The sequence below is a fragment of the Mixophyes fleayi genome, chromosome 4 (genome assembly GCF_038048845.1).
Source record: "Mixophyes fleayi isolate aMixFle1 chromosome 4, aMixFle1.hap1, whole genome shotgun sequence".
Classification (NCBI taxonomy): domain Eukaryota; kingdom Metazoa; phylum Chordata; class Amphibia; order Anura; family Limnodynastidae; genus Mixophyes; species Mixophyes fleayi.
In genome coordinates this window covers 9,167,592-9,178,921 of record NC_134405.1, presented here as the reverse complement: position 1 = coordinate 9,178,921, position 11,330 = coordinate 9,167,592, and positions in this window count along the sequence as shown.

The window sequence follows — 11,330 nt, the reverse complement described above, 5'->3', positions numbered from 1 at the left end:
ATGTCTTAACGGCCCTTATCACATTAAATTATGGATGTCAGCTGCGAGTAGTCACTATCATATACATCACCTCTGGGTTCATTGCTGTATTACATTGGCCAATTATGCCCTTTCATGGTTACTCTTTTATTTTAATAATTATTATCTTTTATTTATAAGACATAGCATGGATTCTGAAGCATTGTACACTGGTGGTTAGAACATAGAACACAATGACAAAATAACATAAGAACAAAAAGGACAATAGTATTTAAATACAAACAACAAATTGACATAATTACAAAAGGAAAACTCTAGGATTGAGGGCCCTGTTCATGAGAGCTTACATTCTAGAGGGGATGGGTAGAAACAGAATGGGTGAAACAAAGTGGGGTGAGTAGAGGTGGGGGATGCAGAGGTGGGAGAGTTAGGAGGAGGGCTGGTAGGCTTGAATGAAAACATGAGATTTAAGGAACGTTTGAAGGCTTTGACACTGATCGATTGTCTAATTGGGAGCGGGGATGTGTTCCAGAGGTTGGGAACAACACAGGTGAAATCCTGATGGTGGGAGCAGGAACAGATAATCAGTGAGGAGGTGGGGCTGTTATCATTGTTAGAGTGGAGTGGGTAGGAGGGAATGGGTGTGAGGGTGGATATGTAGGGAGTGAGGAATGTTTGAGGGTTTTGCATTTAAGGTGTTTGAATTCTATTCTGAAGGGGTCAGGGTTAACACAGTAGAAGTACAATGTGGCATTTTTAAATTGCCAGAATTACTTTATTCCACTCTGATTCATATTGTATCTGCTCTCTTCACACTATAACAGATTTACCAGCTTCAATTTCTAGTGGTCTAATCATTGGAGATCTATATCTGTGTGTTATGTCTAATTTTTTTATAGTAAATCATATTGAAATCAGAGTTACTGCTGATATGCAGAACAGGTCTTTCTCTCACGCTCTCTGCATAGACAATAGGTGAATCCTAAACAAAAGATCCATTTGTTGACATAACAGTATGTCAGAGACTATGATGATTTAATTAGAATAATTTACCTCCTGTTGAGGCCACTAACATAAAGCCAACGTTTGTTGCATAAATACTTAAGATTTTGACCCAAATAGCTTCATGAATCAACCATTGATTACATGATAATAAATATAGTTTGGCAATAATATATATTCTTTAACAGTACTGTGATATCTTGTGGGTAATATATCTATATATTCTCTGTCAGTACTGTGGTATAATGTGTGTAATATATCTATATATTCTCTATCAGTACTGTGGTATCATATGTGTAATATATCTATATCTTCTCTATCAGTACTGTGGTATCATGTGCGTAATATATCTATATATTCTCTATCAGTACCGTGGTATCATGTGTGTAATATATCTATATATTCTTTACAAGCACTGTGGTATCATTTGTGTAATATATCTATCTAATATTCTAATATATATCTATATATGTACATATATATATATATATATATATATATATATATATATATATATATATAAAATCTACTTGTACCGTGGGGTAGTTTCTGTAATATGTGTATGTCAGATTATTATGAGCGCTACGGATATCTACACCAGGGAGTAATTAATATAAATAAGAAAGCCTATTTATCAGATCATAATTTCTTTAGTACATTCTTACTTTCCTAAAAATTCGCATAAGATCCCCCTAAATAGTGGTGTATTAGTGTGTGTCCAAACTACATACCTTCAGATGTCCATAATATAATTATGTAGTATTCCATAATGTATCACTTCAATCTGAGGGAGTTACTACTTTATCTCATCCATATTCTATGTATTTGTATTAGTGATTCCCCCCATATTAGCCATAAGGGGCCACGAAAGTGACCAAATGAATAGACTGAGCAATAAAAGTCTTTTGTTTTGCTCTATATAGAGAAGTTTTTTGTGCTGTATTGAAAATCATTATCTTAGTGCTAATTATATGGAATTATGGAATAAATGGAAATCATTCTACTTACTATAGTAGAAGCTGTCAGATGTGATATAAAGTAAGAAGTGACCTGAACCCTACAATTATATAAGAGATTATTGGTGAGATAAACTACACCACTATGGTAATTTTTTGATGAACTTTAGAACACACTAATTAGGTAATGATGACCTAATGGATGATGTTGTTTCCCCTGTTTTACATTCTCACACATTTCTTCTATTACTACTGATCACATTATCATTTTCATTTTTATATGTTGCTCAGGAAAAGTTTCCTAAAAAATGACTTGCTTCATACTAAAACACACACCCAATTTTCTTTATACTGTGATATGTTTAATAATACAGACAATTAAAATATCTAAAGTCCAAAGAGTATATTGAGGTTTATTCCATATAATTCCATATTATTTATACTATGATCCTCTCTGCTTTTTCAAACATAATTCACATTGGAAATCACAAGAGCACTTTTTATGTGTTTATTTTATAGTTCGCTGCTTTAGTTACTGTGACAAAACATGTAGATATAATTTAGCATACAATAACAATACATATTTTAGATGTAGACTCCAGAGTGCCTCATTCTATTTATTACATTTCCTTCTTAAGTGAACTTATTATCTATTTTGTTCACTAGCGCACAACCTACAGCTAAATATGTAAATTGCTTCCTTAATAATGAGTAGGTGACGAGTCCATTATCTCATGTGAGGATATATCACAGCTTCTTGTCTTGTGGATGTATAGATAAACCATCACAGTGTTTATTTAAGTAAGTAATATTAATTCTTATTTTAATATCCTGGTGTTTTTACCATAATATTAGTGTTCTCCCTCGGTGATCTTTATCTAATTTTGTAGATCTGTTCTTGGCTGATCGAGGATGTACAAGATGGAGGATCTGATCCTTTTTATTTGTATTTTATATATTATATTTTATGTTATGGTTTATTTTTAACATTGGGTCATGTTGAAATCAAAGTTAGTGATATGTAGAACAGGTCTTTCTTCTCACACTCTCTGCCTAGATAGTAGATAATTAAACAAAATGTCCATTTGTTGACATAACAGGATGTCAGAGAATGTGCTGATTTAATTAAAAGATCTTACCTCCTGCTGAGGTCTAAGTAGAATTTTCTTATATAGTAAGTGGCCTTAAGAATGTTTATACCTCATTTGCAAGTCAGTGAGATTTACATGAGAGACCTGGAGACAAACAGTCTGAGAACCTTCTGGTCATCATGGGAACTATTGAAGAGAGATGGGGAGGAATGACTATAAATAGGCAGTATCAGCCCAGTGTTAGTGAGTTGGTGGCTGGAGAGCTGGAAGGATGGAACAGTAAGAATGATCAGGAGGGAAATAGATAGAAGGAGAAATCTTCAGAGTAATGTAATTATATTATATTATACATAATAATATTACATGCATACATACATATTTGGCTATATTATGTTGTAGATATTGTATTGTTATAAATGTGTTCCCCCATAATCTTATAAGCAAATTTCTATTGTACAATTAAGATTATTGTTCAAATAGTTTCATAAGCCAACAATTATATTGTTGAAATCAGAGTTAATGATATGTATAACAGGTATTTCTTCTAACACTCTCTGCATAGATAATAGATAATTAAACAAAAGGTCCATTTGTTGACATAACAGGATGTCAGAGAATGTGCTGATCTAATTAAAAGATCTTACCTCCTGCTGAGGTCTAATTAGAATTTTCTTATATAGTAAGTGGCCTTAGGAATGTTTATATCTCATTTGCAAGTCAAGGATATTTACATGAGAGACCTGGAGACAAACAGTCTGAGAACCTTCTGGTCATCCTGGGAACTATTGAAGAGAGATGGGGAGGAATGACTATAAATAGGCAGTATCAGCCCAGTGTTAGTGAGTTGGTGGCTGGAGAACTGGAAGGATGGAACAGTAAGAAAGATCTGGAAATAAAGTGATATACTGAAAAATCTTCAGAGTAAGGTATTAGCATTATGCAAAATAAGATTCATAAACACATTTTTATGTACATTATGTTTTAGATATTGTATCATTATACATGTGTGATGTGTTTTTTTATTTACAATATTTGTATAGTTAGTATTGCAATCTAACAGGATTATAAATATTAGGGTACACTACTGTGCATTGTATACCCTGTACTTTCTATTATCATTAGTAAATATTGTATTGCAAACTTAAGCTGGGTTAACTTGTCTTGAACTATAAATATCCTGATAATACACTGTACATCATATGTATCTTCTTTCCCACATGGTTGCAGTATAATTAGATATTCATGAACCATTATAAATATCAACGTACATTTATAATATCTTCAAAAATAAAAAAAGAAGCACAAACAGGTTTTTCCAAAATATATACCACACATCCAATTAATAAATAAAAAAAAATATTAGCATACAGCATAACAAAATTAAAACAAAATCCACCTCATTAAATAACAAAAATAGCAAGAGGACCCAATTTAATCATAAAATAAAATAAATGGGTTAATAATTCAATTGGTGCACACACCAGGGTATATTCCTTTATTAGTGTCTTCACAAATTGTGGAAATAGTTATTTCTCACAGATATATCCAATGCAAAGGAAGTTACTCCAAGTGCTAATTGTACGTATACTTCTGTTAGACTATTGGGGAGTACATAACAGCCCTCTTATAATTTAGAGGCATAGATGGTGTTATTCAGATCAATGCTTTTGGGACTAATTAAGATCAATGTTTTACTTAGTATACAAAAAATAGTACATTCAGCCACGTGACGTGCTTCATCAACTCATCTCCCTGTCTGTTGCCTTATCACAGCTCAATGTATTTGCCGTGTATGATTGGCAACGTTGGGACCCGGTCTATCTTTTATCAAATTCAATAAGGACATCTGTGACCATTCAGGCTCAGTTCTTCTGGCCAAATAAATCTATCCATCTATGCTTTTCTCCGCATAATCAAACTGTAGTTTCTTCAGACATGTGGAATTGAAAGCTGAACTTTCTTTTAACTTAGAGCTGACCAATCATGGCCTTCTCTATCACAGACTACAAGTGATATAATCAATTCATTGCCATTAATATGATACCAAACTTAGAATAGCAGAAATACTACATATGTCATAAAACAATAAAAAAATGTTTTATTGTTTTATGATATATGTGATAAAACTGATTTTAATTAGCCCCAAAAGCAGCAACCCGAAATATACATCTATGTCTCTGATTTATAAGAGGGATGTTATTTACTCCTTAGCAATCTAACAAAAGAATACCAGCAATTAGCACTTGGAGTGAATTTTCCTTTATGTAGGATATATTCGTGACAAAAAACTATTTACACAACTCAGGGGAAATATTAATGAATATACTCTGGTGTGTCAACTACTGGAAGTGTTAGCTCATTTATTTTATGATTAATAGTCAATTGGATTCTTTTTGTTACTTTTTTTCATTACGTGGATTTTTTTTGAAATTTGTATGTTAGTATGTTAATAAAAAAATAATTTTTTAATGACTAATTGGATGAATGGTATGTATTTTGGGAAGAGTATTTGTGATTATGGTTTCTTTTTTAAGATTTTGCGCAGCAATTTATTATTGGAGGAGCAACTCTTTTCCCAAATAATTAAGACATTGAAATAAAGAAAAAAAAAATTATGAATTAACATTTCAGCAAGATCAATTTCATCGGAGTATTTTTACGTGGTTTTATCTATAGTGTGTAATTAAGGTTTTGAATGAGTGCCCAATTAAAATTCCTTTGCAGATTTTAGATTTTTTTTTACATTTATTGTATATTAGTAAATATAGTGATAAACATTCTAGTTTTCTCCTAAACTGTATAAGCCATATATGTAAGGACAGGAATAATAGTTTCCTATAATTATAAAAGCCGACTTTTCTTGCACAATTTTTTAAGATTAAGGCCCAAATAGTTTACTGAGACAAAGATTGCATGTAAAAAAATAAAACATATATAAATATGCACTCAGCTGCCACTTTTATGGGTAAACCTATAGTACTGGGTAGCACCAACCTTAAGTTGCTTCCACTTTATATTCTAGCTCATTTTGACACTTTTTCTTCAGTGATGCACTTATTATGAATTGTGATCACAGAACCACCACCTACCACATAATATGTAAATTACTTCATTTAAAAGAGGGAAGTGGTGAGTTCATCATCTCCTGTGTGGATAAATCACAGTTGTCATTTGTATGTGTACAGATAAGCTTTCACAGTTTTGTTTTCAGTATTTATGTTTGTGTGGCAACATGGTCAAAATTAAAAACAATGGTCAATGATTGGGTTATATTTGTTAGTGTGTAAAATATTTTTGCGTTTCTTATACAATATAATATTACTACTGTTAAAGTAAATTCATTAATGTAATATTTAGGCTTCTAAAAATAAATATGCTTCTTTTCTTACAGGTGAAAATAATAAGCAGGATCCCAGTAAAAGCACAAGACGTCTCGGAAAGTACCTTGTGATTGTTCCCAAAATATCCCCTCACCAGCAAGTCATATATACTAAAGACATAAATTCTTCATAAACTCTAAAGGAATTTCATTTTAAAAGGAAGAAATAAGTTGTTGCTCAACAATAGAAGAATAACCTTATCTTAACGCAAATATCATACATCAGAGGACTCACACAAGAATGAAGCCGTTTAAATGCTCTGAATGTAGCAAGTGTTTTACCCAAAAGTCAGGTCTTGCAAAACATAACAGGAATCACACAGGAGAGAAACCATTTAAGTGTGCTGAATGTACCAAGTGTTTTACCTGTAAGTCAAGTCTTATTGTACATCAGAACATTCACACAGGAGAGAAACCATATAAATGCTCTGAATGTAGCAAGTGTTTTAAAGCTAATTCAGCTCTTTTTTCACATAAGAAGATTCACACTGGAGAGAAACCATTTAAATGCTCTGAATGCAGCAAATGTTTTACTCACAAGTCAAATCTTGTAAAACATCAAAGGATTCACACTGGGGAGAAACCATTTAAATGCTTTGAATGTAGCAAGTGTTTTAGTGCCAGTTCAGCTCTTGTTGCACATCAGAGGATTCACACGGGAGAGAAACCATTTATGTGCTCTGAATGTAGCAAGTGTTTTACCCAAATGTCAGCTTTTGAAAAACATAAGAGGATTCACACAGGAGAGAAGCGATTTAAATGCTATGAATGTATCAAGTGTTTTAGAAACAATTCAGCTCTTGTTGCACATCAGAGAATTCACACAGGAGAGAAACCATTTAAATGCCCTGAATGTAGCAAGTGTTTTAGTTCAAATTCAGCTCTTGATGCACATAAGAGGATTCACACTGGAGAGAAACCATTTAAATGCTCTGAATGTAGCAAGTGTTTTGCCCAATTGTCAACTCTAGAAAAACATAAGAGGATTCACACAGGAGAGAAGCTATTTGAATGCAATGAATGTAACAAGTGTTTTATAGACAATTCAGCTCTTGTTGCACATCAGAGGATTCACACTGGAGAGAAACCATTTAAATGCTCTGAATGTAGCAAATGTTTCACCCAGAAATCAAATCTTGTTGTACATCAGAAGGTTCACACGAGATATAAACCATAAAAGACTAGAGCAGTCTGGTAACTGGACTTGGGGTCATCTTCCCACCTGTCTTGATTTTTCTGTTATGATCTAGAGCTGTATATAACTATAGCTAGACCATGACGATGTGGCAGCCCTTGTCAAGCTCTGTAATATACGGCTGTTCTGCTCATACAGGTGCTGGGACTAGTATATAAAAGAACTTTCTATCTAGTAGAGATTTCCAGCAGCTCTTCTCAGTACTGGGATTACTTCTATGTCATACAGAGCTATCAGTACTGAATATTTCTATAGGTACATTGTACACTGCCCTGTTTTACACTACATGTGCTCCTATTGGTCTATGTTATAGCCTCCGTGTTCCTTACCTCTTACTTTTCTATAATTGTCTTATCTCCCTCTGATAACTATATGTTTAGAAAGGGTTTTTGGTAAATGTTGAATGTACTATACTGTTTCTGTATCACTTAACAACCAATAAGATCATCACATTTGCTGGTTTTATGACACCAGCTGCTAGTAGCTGATATTTGGTTGCTATGGGTTACAGCACATCCTTGTTCTTCACACCATGTTATTAAATAAGTACCAAGGAGGACACATTGTTTCCCAGGGTACCTGTAAATGTCCTTCAAAATATTTAGTTTATCCTCTATAGTGATTGTCATCAGACATCACTGACCTGTATATAGACTGAAGGACCATGTTCACACAATATCTGTAATTACCATTTATGTCACTGACAGCTGTTTCTATCACACTTAATGTTTAATAAAATCTGATATTGATAAATGTGGAGATTCTGTGTTTGATTGTGGAGTGAATATATATTTTAGTAATAATGGGTTTTGTACATTCTGATACATTTTAGATGATGGAACCAGGGGTGATAATTAGGTGGTCATCCTTGCTGACAACTTGACAACCAATAATGAAAATACAGCAAGGACACATTAGTAACATACAGCAAATGTATTAGCTATCTGGTTTTTTTTTGCCGAAACTGAAATATAAACACAGGGGACTGATTCATCAAGGAACGTAAATGCAGATTTTTTGCATATAATCCGCCAATGTATTCTTCTTGTGCCTCAACTAAACACAGCAACGTTCAAATCACCTGTGTACTGAAATGACACTTACTACAGCTTACAATTTCAGGGTGGGAACGTGGCGGGGAAGGAGCATGCCAAAGATGAGCGCACAGACCCACGTCTGATTCAAGCTTTGGCCATCTCTCAGGTACTTGTTTTACAGCCGAATCTCTTGCTCCAGCTACAGGACTACTTTAAGTCCTGATTACTGGTGATGACAGTCTTGTATGCATGCTATAACATGTGTTTGCAATCCGGTACAACTTTAAGAATGTATTTTATGTCCAGTAGACATTAGGAGCACCCTGAAAAATGTATTTAATTTGAAAAAAAAAAATATAAAATAAAACACCTTTTGAAATTATAACCACATTACTCTCTGTATGTGTGACTGGATGAATCACACCCAATGTCTTACTGCCAAACAGTAATTGCTTAGTGGAAGGAAAGATACATAGTATTCCCTGATAGCTGCTGTTTCTCCTTGTCTCCTGTCCTCCAGAGGGACAACTACTCACTGTGTAATGGTGGATAATTAAGTACACTAAACTAATAATGTCATTTCTTTATAATGTGCAAATAATTCATATTTGCTTTAAATTGAATAATGGTAACAACAGACAGATCTGCTCATAATACGAAGCATTTTAGAATTATCCCAGTAAAGAAATATAAAGGACAATGGTTAACTGAACTGGATAAATTATTAAAGGTCCATCGTATGGTAAATGAGGACAAAGAACTTAATTATTGCTTCTTTGTAAATCACACACACAATTCTCTTTATACTATGTTATGTCTATTATTAAAGAAGATTATGTACTCTAAAGTCCGATGGTGATTTTGAGGATTAACTCCATATTATTTGTATAATTACACAATATAACAGTGGAGAAAACAGAATCAGGTCCACCTTATCTAAACATTGGGATATCCTCAGAATGTACCCAGTGCTCACTAACATTCTCCTTGAAAAACCAGTTATTAGTTTTAGTACAAATTTGAATTTAAAGGATACCTTGGCCCCTCGCATGTTATCAGAAGAATGAGAAACACAGAATACTTTATAGCATGTAAACGGGTTCATTAAGTGTAATCATTGCAATATTTGTAAGTATACAAATCCTACTAAGAGAACATTTTATAACTTTGATAACAGTAAGACTTTTGTGATTAAACAACTGATGAATTATCTCTCAACTTTGGTCATATATTTATTAGAATGCACATGTGGTTTTATATGTATAGGGAAAACTAAAATACCACTGAAATTAAGGATTGAGGAACATGTCAGAAACATAAAATACAAAATAGAGAGTTATTCCGAAACATAATTCAGAAACACAGTTTTTAAATTTTTGAAGTCATTGAACATGTGAAGTTAGGGTCCAAAGGAGGGGATTACAGAAATAACTTGCGCTATGAGAAATATTTTGGATTTACTAACTGGGAACTATGACACCACAAGGTCAGAATGAGAGTTATGAAATAGCCCCAATTCTCTGAATTCCATTGTTCTAATACTAGATAGAAAAGTACTATATTTGCTTTTAAAGTAAATAGGGATTTGGTCCTTATCAGTTTTAAAGTGTATCCTTTTAGGCTTTTTAGAATGATATTGGTTTATGGTTTGCAATATTTATGAAAGAAATAACATTAACTGTGTGTGTTTTTACTTTCCACATTTAGTTTTATTAATATTAATAATTGGTGCTGTAACAGATTTTATATCGTTATCTGCCTTTTATTTAGATATTAAATTAATGGACAGTATGAATATATAGGGTTGGAAGCAGTATCACTGTTTTTATATATTTATTTACATTTCCTCTTTTATTTGTTTTACATATTGTGCTGTATTTTATGTGTCAGTTTTTATAAGATGTATTTTATATACTTATACTGCTTATTATAATTGTTTTTATAACTTCACTTTTAGTAGACTGTGGATATTTCATAGCAATAAGATGAAATTGCCACGCTAATGTTAATATTAGCTTATGGTGCTGTTATAATAGTATTATACCTATATTAAAGATCCTCCCCCTAAGCTCGCAAATAGTACAAGTCCACGCATGAGCAGTGAGTGCTCAGTAACTACTGCGCATGCGCAAGGGAAAATGAAACTATTATCAGTGCACATGTGTAAAATTGAGCCTCCCCAAACAAGAGCACATGCACAAGATGGCGCTCACCAGAGCGAGTGCGTAGGTGCAATATGGCACTGAGCACTATATTAAGATACCTAACACTATCTGGACATACTAATTTCCTCCTGCTAAAGTCTATATACTAGACGAAACGCGTTTAAACCATCAAATTTTCCAACTATACTACTTGTGTGTTTGACGTTATTTTGATGTTTCCTGATGAGCAGCAGAATGGTTGGGCTCAACCTAGGGTATTAACATCAGTAGACCTCAGCACATCTTGTATTTATCTATAACACTACAGATAAGCTTTATGATATTTAAACATTTTGGGTTAGATTTACTAAAAATCGAGCTTGGTGGTGTTTTGAAATAGTCACACATCACTGGTGGTTTTGTGCTCCAAACCGCTACATTATACTATAGGGCGGTTTGAGGCTGAGATTTGAAATGGCTGGTGATGTGTGGCGGTTTGAAAACAGGAAAACAGCCGGTGGTTTGGTTCAAACCGCCATCAAAACCC